The following is a 13871-nucleotide window of genomic DNA, read 5'->3' as shown; positions in this document are numbered from 1 at the left end:
ACAAATGCATACCTGCAACACTGATTTTACATTTCACAAGTTGTAAGCAATTGATATGAAAGTTGTTATACAGAGGACCAAAAACAGAATTTTGAGTTAATCTGCAAAATATGACTTTTCTTTTTTTTGCATTGAAAGCTTGCAGACACTGTCCACAATATAAATCTCTCATACCACATAAACAAATATCCTAAAAGTCTAGTGTCAGGATCAACAAGAGAACACCATCTCTATTCCTTAGCATAATTCCAATTTCAGTATTTTAGCTGTGTACAGCAAACCATTAAAACTGATTTTATTGCAATGTAATATTATATTTATTACCTTAACATAATATTAATTCATTATATTTAGAATGGGAAAGTAAAGTGTTAAAGATAAGAGCACTAGTAGACAATACACCCACACTGAGATGGAAAACAGCAAATACAATAGAAAATTTCAGAGGAGTTTATGCTTGCTAAAGTGGCTCCCTGTTTTTTCATCATCATTCCTTTCCTCAGGGTAGCAGAATGATCCCAATGATACAGTGACACCAGGGAGTGGAGGGGTGTCCTGGGCCTTACATGCATAACTACTGTGCCAAGGGACTATAGAGCACCACATCTAAAGCCTGTCTGCTCTTACAGAAGGCTCATGCAAGTAAGACAAGTAAGAAGCTACTAAGAGCTGGATTAAACAGCCCGTAATGAATTAGCCATGCAAATTAGGCACAAGACCAATTAAAGATATTAATGGGAGAGAATTACTCTGCAGACAATCCCTGTTGCCAACTGCCTTCTTTTAAACAATCTCAATTTATGCTTTCATACACAACAGTGTAACAGACATAAATTCCAGCCTTCCAATAATGCAGTTCCAAGAACCCAAGATCCATACAGTAAATTTGTTGAGAGTGATTTTTGAATTAATGGCAAACGCTTAGCAAACTGCCAAGAGAAATCAAATAACCAAGTCCCTTTTAGTGAGACATTTCACTTACTGCAAGTTTCTTTCAGCTGGATGGTTTATTACGAATTTCCTTCTTTCACCAGAGATAATTTACATAATTCTGATAGTCTGACCAAAGGGGATATTAATAATTGGAAGATGACCTATCAGTTTGTGAGAAGTTTAGAAATTATGAGAAAAATAATGCATTTCATGTTTTAGCTGGTCCAATTTGTTAAAGCAATTTGAAAAATATTATACAGTACAGATACACAAATTTATCACATGATAAAGGTGATTTATCCTTTAAATAAAGTATGAAAGTACACAAAGTGGAAGCATGCAATCATACCCCACATCCTGGTGAAAGGACATCATAAAAGCCCAAAATAGAAAAGATAAAATTCACCCCAGCATATGCACCTTTGAGCTAAAAATTCTTCTTATTTCTTAGTCTCAATTGTTTATCTTTTAGGAGTGCTATTTTTTTTTCTTCCATAACTATATAGAAGCCTTAATAGTGTTTTCTGGAAAGCTAAGAAGATTACAAACTCACATGTCAGACAGAGGCACTACAGATGCAAACCCACAATTTTATGAAGACAAATTTCCTCTATTAATTTTCACCACTAGGTGAGTGGTCCCTCCCCTGTATCTCTTTATTATACAGTGTTTTTTAACACAAAGATACCTGAATAATTTCTTCTTCTTAAAGAATTTTGAAACCTGTTTATTTTAAAACTCAAGAGTGGAAACATATCCGTACAATCTCCTGACTATCTTAATGGAAAATATATTAAGGTTTCAGGTAAACTAAGGCTATGTGTCATGGTAACATGTTGTCTAATTTAAGAGAAAATATATATAACAAATCTAATTATTGAGTGAAACAATCACAAATTTTTTTTCCAGATAGTAATGTTATCCTAGTTCAAAAACATTTCCTTTTTCTTATGTCTTTTCTTGATACTTGAGCATAAATTTTGATTTTGCATTAAGTGTGTTTGCATAGTCCTTGAATTGAGGAAAAAACGGCATCTATTCTGCCTTGACACATAGTGAAATAAAGAACATTGGAAAAACAGGAAAATGTAGGAATAACTGTAGTCTGCAGATTCTGACTTTTATTAATAGACCTAAAATGTCTGTTTGGGAAAAATGAAGGATATTTGGATGAATGGAAAAAAAAAAAAAGTCCATGTAGCAGAGAAGTTGACAATACTTCAGTCTTAGAGTCTTCCAGATTGAACCCAAAAAACAAAATAAAATTTTTAATACCATCTAGCAATTAAGGGCTGCTGACATTCACTGAAAGATCAACACTGAGACACCCACTGTAACTTTAGGATGTTTTCCCATAATCTTAAATAGCGAATATATTTCAGTGCATCACCTGAGGAAAATTAGAAATTAACATTTGATTGTCAAAATAAAGCAAGCTAAAAATCAGGTGTTTATGTTGAAGTTATTTATTTATTTGTCTAATTTGTTATTTAATTTTTTATTTTTTAATATGGACCTTTCCAAAGCAAATTTTGAGGTCTGTCTTCTGGGACTTTTTCAAAGCGACCAAGTCATAGAGTTACCCTAAACTGGAAGGAGATATATTGCAGGAGAACAGCAGAGGAAATAGAGGGGATGAGGAACTCTGACCAGACTGCTTTGGAAAGCACTGAATAAACAAATCAAATCTGAATTTTAAAAAAAGGCTTTTAAGGTACTTCTCCTTTCCCAAATAAAAGGGAAAAAGAAGGTGTAATGACGTAGAGTACAAACACATCATGCCTTAGACATAAATCTCAACTCAGTACATTATCTATCCCATCATGTATATATGATGAGAGGAAAGAAGCAAACATCTGGAATGTGCAGAGAAAGATGAAAGGCATGCAAGCCCATATGTTCCACATTGAAAGGAGAATGTTTACATCAATTTTGGTCTAGGATAATCTTTTCAGGCCTATTAACTCACTGACTTGCCAACTTAGGTGACCTCAAGAGTAAAGGCTACTCTCTAGCAGTGGTTAAGAGGTTCAGGTTACCAGGAAAAGAGCATTCATTGTTCAGAATATATGGCATGAGCATGACAATGATACCTACAAGTACATGCCACACATGCGTGACAGCAGCTAGAAGAAGGCCGGGAAATGTTGCCATTTGCTATGGAAATGGACTCCTCTGCTAATATTGCAAAGATTTATGAGCCCTTAATCAGCAGGCATTAAGGCACTGATGAGAAAAGCAGCAAAACAGGCTAAGCTCTCTAAGCTCTTGCAACCATAAACATTGTGCAGTGACACAAAGGCTGGCTACTTAAAGTCTTTATGGAAAGGTACCATTGGCCTCATCAGATGAGCAGATTTTGCTCATTTATTTACTGACTTCAATTAGGTCATGTCTCTTCCTTTTTTAGGCTTCTCAAAGAAGATAATGTATGTCTGCAATAGATGTCTATTTTCATCTAAAGTATAATAGAAAAGACACTAAATATACTCAAAGTGATGACTTTAAAACTTGCTTACGTGGTTGACAAAGTGCACAAACCATACTTTTTTACCTCTATAACTCAGCCTAGCAACTAAAAAGACCCCATAAACGCTGTGATCAACCGGTCTTTACCATGGGCTCCTGTGCCACTTGCAGAAGTAGTGGGGGACATTGTCTTCCTTCCCACACATTTGTACCATTTGAGATATTTTCTAATGCAGTTTTGCAGGGTTTTACCTGAAGATGGGGACTGAAGATGTTTTTCTAAGTAACAGCACTTTGCAAGAACATGTTTTATCTGATGTGCAGCTTTCACGTGTAAAGATAAATTGTTTATGTACTGTTAAAAATAACTTTTTCTGAATCCTGCTAGTTCTGTGGGCCATATGGTTGAAAGCTTTTACCCAAATCGTCATTATTTTTATGCCACAAGAAAGTTGATTCATTTCCTAATAAGAATTGAGGTCTTGGAATAGAGTTTCTTGAGGGTATTTTTTTTTAATCTAACAAGCACTGTTGAAAGCTTCATTCCAAGTATTTGGAAAAACTGGATTCAAAAGTGAATATTCACACTTGGATATGCACATATGTATTTCTTTCTTACGTGGCTAACAGCTGTGCAGAATACTGCCTTTCCAAGGAATCATAAAACAAGTGGCTTGTCTATGAGATTTTCACCAAGAAGAATCTCATTTTTATGTTTTGAGCTTCCCACCCTTCCTTTAATAAGCTAACCCATTGTTTGTGTGCTTAAGCATTCCCATATTTAATTCTATCTTGTACAATTCTCTCCTGTTTCTGTTACAGAGTTAAAGACTGCACATTTTAAAATGTTCATTTCTTTAAATAAGGAAAACTATGCATTTCCCATGGTTTCCAGGTTCCCCGGTCTGTGCTCTCCACATGACACTGAGATTACTGAGAGAGCCAGCAATCACATTCTGTACTGACCAGACCTTCCAAAATGCAAAAGTTGCTGCAATCCAGCCTAAAACTGAGAGCAGCACAGGCAGACAGAGTAGCAGTCACAGACAGGAGAATCCCCTTGCTAAGCTTTGCAAAAACCAGTGGTTGATGCATTTCACTGCTAGAGGAAAAGCTTCCCTCTTCACTCTGTCATTCAACAGCATCCCTATTAAGAGAGATTTAAACTCTGATTATCAGGTCAGCTCTGGTTTTGTCTGTAGACCAAAAATTGTAGCTTCACAAAGATATACTGCATTCACAGTCTGACACTGTGATAATTCACCTAGACAAAAGATAAGATGAATATTGTCAATTCACTGGGCACCATGCATATGAGAAGAAATATATACCGACTTAAAGAGGAGGAGAAACCTCCTCTGCTGCCTGAAATCTTTTGGGACAAGATGATGGCAGCATATCAATACAGAATCCTACGAGCAGAAAGTATCTGAATGAGCTGTGCCCTACCTGGCCTGGCTCCTGAAGTAAATATCCCTACTTTTCAAGAGGGAGAGCTAATGAAATTTTGTTCATTCCTATGTTCATCTATGAAACAGTATCATGGCAGAGTGCACTGTCCCTAGTCCACATTATCATGTTAGAGCAAGGTCTCCTTGGAAAGCTCTCTTCCTCAGATTCCCTGCCAAGAGTTCACACTGCACACCAAGAAACCAGAACTGAAACAGAAACCCCAAATGATTAAGCATAATGTGGAAAAAAAAACCCCAAAAAACCAAAAAACCCAAGGAAAAATACACTGGTCAATAAAATGCCAGTGCACTTTAGCAGTCTGAAAAACATAAAAGATGGCTGCACTCTTTAGAAGTTAAAGCACATTTTTTTCAAACAGCCCTCATATCTCCCCCCCCTCTTTTTTATTTTTAATCTCCTGCAAAGTCAAGATAGGATCACAAAGTTCAGCTGGTTTTAGGAGGATTAAGGTTTAGGGATTAAACTTCATTCATTTGGGGATGTAAATTAGCGGCAGAGGGACCGCAGCTGACTAGTGAGGAAAGGGAGGAAGGAGGATGCAGGTCAAAGAGCAAACCATGCACAACTGCAGGCTTTCGCTGGCATAAATCTCAAATGACAATGTATCTGGCACTCCACCACAAGAAAGTAAAATAAAGGGATATTGCCCAATATACTTCAAAACCTTTCTCTGTTACTGAGTGCATAAAGTCAGAATGATAAAATCCGGGTTTCTATTAGCAATAGGATCAACAATGAGTAGGTACTTGTTCCATCCTTCCTATACCTAATAGTACAAGTAGAATAGATACAGATCTTTTTTTCCTAAGCATTCCTGTGGATCTGGAAGATCCTCACACACACAAGAAAAAATCCCAAACCAACCCCATACTTTGCTCCTAATTTGACTGCCCTGGGCAGCAGCAGCCATGTGGCAGCATAGACCAGAACATACCTTGATGACCTGAGAGCCTTCATATCCACAGGCTCCCTGTAAAATTTGAAATGCTCATATGATTCCCCATCCCAGCAGCAATGGAAAATTAACATGCAATTCCTCTCAGCCACCCTTTCAGCTGCCTACCTCTGCAACCTTAGTGACTGCATTAGAAATATATCACAACTCAGCCTCCACAATAATGTTTTTAACTCTTGCTACCTGCCTTCAGTATGCATCACATCAGCTGAAGTTACCAGCAAGATAATTACTCCCACTGACAAGACTAAAATTATGTAGTAATAAAAGTTATGTCATGCTTTATTAGAAACAGAAATCCCAAAGATTTTCCATGGTCCAGCTTTTTTATTGGCTAAGTGACAGGCTGCATTTTGGAGATCAAGATTGGCTTGCAACGTTTGCCATTAGAAAAACTCACTCTGGCTTGAAACTGAGTAAACATAGTCAGGAAGTGATTGAAGGAGCAGATTGCCAAGATATAATTTATAGTTGCTTTCCCACACTTCAAACTGTAGTTCTGTCCTTTGGACTCCAAAATTATTGATATAATTAAAATACTAGATTGCCAATCCAGAAGTGCCTGATATTATCTAATTCAATTGTCACTGTTTATTTCAGTCCATTTTAAAAGCCAAGTTATCTATTGCAAACAAATCTGGAAAGAAATCATTCCAAAAACATGCACACACGCACATATACACACATATCCATACAATATCTACACACATCCATACATAAACTGAAGTCCTACGAGTCTCTCAAGACTGCATTCCCATTTCAACCTCAATTATTTAAGAAGCTACAAAACAATTCTATGTATGGACTAGATGAGCCAGTGGTTAAGTAGGCAGGTCTTGTACTAAATACCAAGCCTCAGCTCTATTTTGTGTCAGGGCATTACCCCTAGAAGATGAACCAAACACAGATCTGAGAGTCCTCTGCTGTGACAAAGAATTAATTTCGCTCAGACATGTATTTCCACTCTGTGATACTTGGTAATCCACAAACTTCCCCAAGATAGGTGCTTGGCAGGTTCACTTGCTGTTTTTCTCCTGTCAAATTCCCACCAGCACACCTAGAAGAACAGCTCATTGAGAACAAGATGCCCTGGACAGGGATGTCCCAAAACTGTTCTGCTGCTAGAAGGTAGTAGCATTTTAGTGGTAAAGGGTCTGCAAGGACCAAGCAGCTGGTTTGTATCTCAATGGAAGCTCCTTCTCCTAGCTCTACTTGTTGATCGCAAATGCACTTCACCCACTTTACAGACCTCACCGGCTTTGCCAAGCTTACATTCCTCTTCCCTCTAAACTTTTCCCTACACTCCTTCATGTTGTGGTTCCACTCCTCATTTTCTTCTGTTCACCAGTCTTTACAACTTCCCAACTCATTTCATGTACATCTGTCTAGAAGCATGGACATAACATGACACAAAGACATCAGTATTTTTACACTGTTCCCTTTTTTCCTATTCTTTCATCTATTTACATGGAGCAACATTTTACAACAATAGTGTACACAGAAATTACCATCCCCCACTACTTTCAGTGAGGCAATATACTTAGACAACCTGCAATGGCTTCTGGTGATGACAACAATGAAAATTTATCCCCAGTTCTATTGTTGGAGGGAAGGAATGCCATCCAGAAGGACCTTGACGGGATTGAGAGGTAGGCCAATGCAAAACTCATGGAGTTCAAAGTGACCTGAGTAATGGCAATTGCAGACACATTTACAGGTGGAGCAGAGAAGCAATTGATAGCAGCCCTGTGGAGAAAACTTGGAGGAACAAATGTGGGGGTAACTTGGGTTGATGAAAAACTCAACACGAGCCAGAAATGTGCACTGGCAGCCCAGAAAGCCAGTTGCATCCTGGGCTATATCCAAAGCAGTGTGGCCAGGAGGGTGTGGGAAGGGATTCCACCCCTCTGCTCTGCTGACACCCCGCCTGGACTGCTGTGCACAGTTCTGGTGTCCCCAAGGTAAGAAGCACATGGAACTGTTGGAGCAAGTGCAGAGGAGGGCCATAAAGTGGATTAGAGGACTGGAGCACTGCTCCTACAGAACCAGGCCAAAAGACTTGGGGCTGGTCAGCCTGGAGAAGAGAAGGCTCCATGGAGACCTCACAGCAGCCTCCCAGTATCTGAAGAGAGCCTACAGTGAAGTCAGAGAGGGACCCTTCATCAAGAACTGTAGTGCTAAGACGAGGAGTAATGGGTACAAACTGAATGAGGGGAAATTTAGGTTAGACCAAGGAGAAAAGTCAGCCTACAGTCTTTCATGTTTACATTTTTCTGATGATAACAAGTCAGTAAAAGACTCGTATTGGCACCTAACACAAAGGGAAGGAAATAGAGATTTGCACAACTAAGACAAAAACAAAGATTCCTTCAGTGGATGTAACTGAAAACCCAAAAAAATTACTGCTGTCTTAAGTTAATTAAAGACAATATTTAGAGAGGAAAGGGTCCTCAGCCTGCACAATGTAGTTGCTCTCATGTCACACTTATGTTCATTAAGTTTGCTTTCTTCAATTACCAAGACTGAATTATTGTGATCCTCCCTCATCTTCACCACTATCTTCTTCAAAAACGTCCTACTTCCCCTTTACTTCAACTGTAACTTCACTATTTTTACATAACCTGCCTAATTCCTGCATCTGATGAGGGAGCTGCAGGTAAGAAAGCCATCCTACTGCGATGATACAAGGCTTACTTCTAGTGCTCCCATTGAACTTAACTTCGCACCTGGGATGAATACCATGCTCACTTGAGAAAAATTCCAGAGTTACCATCAAGTTCTACTACTAAAAATGGTGGGTTGCCTTTTTTGGGTTGTGCAGAACAATAAGCTGTGCTACAATTATTAAAATAGGCTGAAAGAAAGAACACAGAAAAGAAACTGTGCTCCTATTTAATATGTTGAACAATTTGCAAGCACTTTTCTGCTTTCAATATTTTATTTCATTCAGTTAATAATGCTCAGATAATTAGAAGATCTTTTGTCCCCATATAAATTCTTTCCCCTCTCTGAGTGCAAGAAGCAAGCAACCAAAAAAAAGGTCACACCTCAGTCTCACATTAAGCTACTCAATTATTAGGCAGAACATCTTTGGTTGCCTCCCCTTTATAATGGCATTTAGCAGGAAATGAACAAATAACAGTCCTGCTGTACCTATCTGTTTACCACAGTCTATCTTCCTATATACACCCATATAGGGAGATAGATTAAAGATTAAAAGAGCAGTGAAACTAAAGATATTTTATGCCACTGACTTGATGGGGACAGAACTTCATTTTTTTTTCACCTTTCATAGACAGCAGATACATCAACAAGTGTTTGTCCTCCCAGTTATAGCAGAACTAAAAATTCCTAGAAAAGTCACCTAGAGCAGATCCTTCCACTTATATTCTTCATGGCAGACAAGCAACAGATCAAGCAACATCCAGGCATTGTATTACATACCTGAGGAAGCTGAAGTAGACAGGGGCATCATACTAAATAATTTCCTATTCAAGCATTCACAGTGATTAGAGAAGGAATACTGGTGGGTTCCCAAGTTTTAGGCTATCTTTATGGTGTATGCAGTTCACATTTTTTACTCTCATTAAGCACTGTTTAGATCTTGGCCTGTAACATTGTCTAGACATGAAAAAGGCACTCTACTTGCTAATGAAACTGAGAAACTAATTTTGGCCTTTAATGTCACATCTATTTTATTTATAATCTCTAAACAGTAATGAGACATCTCCTTTGTAAAATAGGATTAAACAGATCTGTAAACTGCTACATAGAACTCTGGTGAATTTGATTTGTGAAGGAAATGAAGGTTTTGCTTTTTCATGACTTAAACAAGAACACTTCCAAGAGGCTCTTAAAGGGGAGAGTGGCAGGCAGCCTCCTCACAAGTGATGACAGCAGCCCCTAAATCAAGTGTCACACAGCTTCAAACCCTAAGGAGTCATTAGTCATGCTTGCAGGAGAGGAAGGAGCAGCCTCCTTCCTTGAGATCAATGGGGCAAACACAGAATACTCCTTCTGCACTCCTAAGGATGATTGATGACTTCTTAGCAGCTGAAGTGTGTGACATTTGATTTCACTCACTGATAAGATTGTGTCTTCCAAACACCTTCTAGTTAATGTTTCCAGGGCCCCCACATAGCTGTTCTTTGTGACATTTTTTAACACAAAGCTCAATTGTTCAATGATTAATGAATTTCTCAACAACAGATGAAAATTCTGTAAGAGAATTTTGTAACTGTGTCCCCTTGATAGTCTGGTCACAACACAAAACAGGAGTCTAGGCTCCTTAAGAAAACGAATGGGAGATCTCCTGCCCCTGTCCCTGTCAAATGACACTTGCAGGCAAAACAATCCTAAAAAAGAACTGTCTTTCTTTCCTGAAGACTTTAAAATATACACTTGAGGTCTGCTTATCAGAAAACCTAGTGCATTGATTGATATTGATTAAATATATTTTCCAAAATTTTAATAAGCAGATTTCCACAATGTTTCAACAGACTTGAAATGTGCTTTATGGCTTTCTTATTTTTCTTACAGCATCATATTCTTATCAATTTATTTCCTATTTTGAAATTATGCAATCAGCATGATTTGAAACTGTGCTTTGTAACTACAAGGTACACTTGCTTACAGGTTCTAAAGCATGCCTGCTTTATATTGCATCCTGTTGTATCACAGGCCACACTACATAAACTTTTTTAGTATCACTTAAATCTCACGGCACTATTTTTATTCATTTTTGTGGTTTTGCTCAATTTTTTTGCTTTTAAGAGTGATATTGCATTAAATGTTTTACGCAGATGTATTTTTAGCTCTCTTATGAAATGAAGAGCATTTTTTGATCCTGATTTTTTAAGTGCCATGTTTGGCTGGATTCTGCTCAATGTCTTTGGAAGTTTTAGCACTTTGCACAAAAGTCATGAGGTTTTGATAAATACAAGAACGAGGCAATTCGGAAGTCTGTCAGAAAATTCATTCAAAAGGAGAGAAACTGTACTGGTTGTCAATCCTATCTTACTCTATATTGTTTGTCAAAAAGCATACTGGTAAACAGAGGAAGAAAACTTCAGTACAGTCCAGAAAAGGATGATGACTGTGGCTCTCTCACCCCTTCAGAATGAATGACTGGAAAAGAATGGCAGCACTGTCAAAGAAAAACGCTCCACATAACCTTCATCATTTTGCCAAAACCAGCCCACCAGAAGAAATCAAAGAGAAATTCCAAGTGTGGACTTGCCAAATGAATCTTTCATCTAAATTTTGAAACAAAGACACTGCTCTTGCCAAACATTTTTAAGCTTTGCTGAGGCCTCACGTGAAAAATCAAGAGCTCTGACTATTTGGAATTCAAATTCAATGGAAAACTTGGGCTTATTCCCAATTAATGCAAATGAGACACTGCACACTACTTGAATGTCTTTAAATTAAAAATGATCCTGATGTGGAACTGTGCCAAATTAAGTCAGCAATGATGAAATTATGAAAAAATGGTGTTATGAACTGTCCTGGCACTTGAAGACATGATGACGTCTCCATAACACTTGGAAACCTAGTTATTATGAAAACACTCTTTTTAAATCAACATCTTATTTCCAAAATGTTACACTCTCAAGGAATTTAAAATTCTCTCTTTAAAGGGCATACAAAATTAAAAAACATATTCATGTTGAAAAACACACTTTAAAAAAACTATTACCATAATGACAGATTTCTAATGCTGACATACTTTCATGTCATATACAAAAAACAAAAAAAAAAAACAAAACATTTTTGACAAGAATGTTTCATTTATAATCTAACCTCATTATATTTACTTGTATTTTTCCTCACTAAAGAACTAGAACAGCTTTTCTGCCTAAAACTGATACAAAATTACTTTACATTCTCTCTCATGATTCACTATGAGATAAACCAAAATCACACTCAAAGGATGCCCTTAGCAATGCTGTCGTTAAGGACAGCAAAGCTGGCAGGTAAACCTGGGTTGGCAGGGGCTTGTTTTCCAATTGAAAGTCTTCTACCTCAAATACTTGTGCATATTCTATGAATACTCTCCAGGCCAAGGAACACTTTTCAAGTCCCTCCTAAGAGAACCTGTGTTTTAAGAGTATATGTAGATTTTTTAAGGGTATGTTTGCTCAACAGTTAGCCACAGTTCCACTGGAAAGAGCTTCTTTATGTGATAACTCAGAATTCCTAAATTCCTTTCCCTACCACATTCATCAGAAAACAAGAAAGTTAAATTCTTCAAGGAAAATTATGTCCTGAAACAGCCAGACAGGTTTCACTCAGAACTCAATTCATACACAGATATGGGTTTCTGCATCTCTTTTCCCTTCTTTCTTGTTACTCTTCAACACAGTCAACCCCTTAAATTAACTAGAATAAATATTTAAACAGCATTTTCATTAGAACAACTGATTAGCTGGAAGTCAGAGATCTTACTGGTGTGTTCTCTGAATGCACTGAGCACTTGTGCTCATAAATACCTATTAGACTTCAAATAACCTACAGGGAAGAGGGCATTTACGAATACCCAAACTGGGAGAATCATGATGGAAGGGCATGGATGGTGGAAGGGAATTCATGATGGGAGGTGCAGTATGGATGGGAAGAGAGGCTTAGCATCTCATTGCTAAATATGTGTGAGTGCCCAAATTATCTGTGTAACACAAATTCAGAGAAATACAAACATTTCAGAGAAACAGCTGAGGTGCACAAAAAGAGAAGAAACCAGAAAAGACTCTTGGAAACCTGCCTGATTTCCTGTGAGCACACAGGCCACATGCTTGGCAACCTCACCGGGTTTCCACCTTGGAAACCCAACTTGCATCCCGGTGACTCTCAAGCAGTCTCCCTCTGGGAATGCGGGACTGTTTCTTGAAGACAGTGATTTTCCCAATCTTCACTCATGAGATAACCAGACTGTTTTGAGCTGGAACTCCTTTCTTTGTCTAAAAATCTCAAAAATCAGGGACATTTTTCTGACCCAGAACACATCTTCAACTATCAAAATTTAACGTTAAATGGCCCACCCTTCACCACTCACTCATATTGTTTAGAAAATTTTAATTCTGGCATTCTCTAAATTCTAAATTTGAAACTGATAAAAAGGGTTATGTGTTTAGAAAATTTGCAATTCTGAAGTCTTGCAGATTTCTTAAATGTTTTCATTCTTCTTAGAATAAATGTCTATTTAAAACAAGGCAAAAATGTTAAACTAAGAGTTCAAAATCTTTCCACCTATCTATTCTAGCTAAAAAAAGGATTATAGGTTTTCATCCTCCATTTGGATCCATTAGTAAAGAAGTGCTCCTCTTATTGTTCTCACTTATATTTACTGATAATGGAATGTTTCAAATGAATTCCATTTTAGAATTGCATTGAGAGCATGCTCTAATTCACACAGATGGGATTTTTTTTTTTACTATTCCTGACCTCTTCTCTCCAACAAGTTTCCTCGCAGTCCTGCAGTTTTCCCAAGCCTTCTCCTTATCCAGTGAAACCAATCTGAAATCCAAGATTTTAATTCAAGCAAATGAAGTGGCACCACACCACTTGTCTATCACATTGTCTACTTCTCCACAGGACCCCAAATCCTTCAGATTTCTGATTTCCTCCACAATCAACATTCACATTCAAATCCATGACTTTCCTTAAAATGATCAGTCACTACCATATCCTCCTCAGCTCTATGCAGCATCTGTCTGGCTTATCTGTAAATCTTTTCCTCTAAACTGAGTCTAAATTCAAACACATTCAGACATCTCCCAGTACATTTTGGTTCCTCATCAGAATAGTTTGTATGTCTCCCACAAGTCTTTTCAGGTTTTGAAAACCTGAACCCAGACTATTTGTCCATTATCAGACCAACACCAGGCCATCACTCTAACTCATGGTTTCCCTGACTCACGTTTTCAAGTTCCCCTACTATTCTTCCCAATACCAAGATATGCCACTGTCTAAAGAGAAGTCTACATTTCCACCTAAGAGTTTCAATTTTCTTGACTCCTTTCCTGGCAGGTTTACACTCCTCACT

The 13871-nt window shown here is 37.8% G+C and overlaps 1 protein-coding gene across 7 annotated transcripts in view; it reads right to left on the bottom strand.

Annotated features, from left to right (window-relative positions):
* FHOD3 (formin homology 2 domain containing 3) overlaps window positions 1–13871 on the bottom strand; it is a 375703-nt gene that overhangs the window by 187603 nt on the left and 174229 nt on the right. The window lies entirely within an intron of this gene.

Source organism: Onychostruthus taczanowskii, unplaced genomic scaffold (genome assembly GCF_017590055.1).
Source record: "Onychostruthus taczanowskii isolate IOZ18803 unplaced genomic scaffold, ASM1759005v1 scaffold29, whole genome shotgun sequence".
NCBI lineage: Eukaryota > Metazoa > Chordata > Aves > Passeriformes > Passeridae > Onychostruthus > Onychostruthus taczanowskii.
The sequence above is the reverse complement of the archived record's forward strand: the minus strand, read 5'-3'. Positions and strand labels throughout refer to the sequence as shown.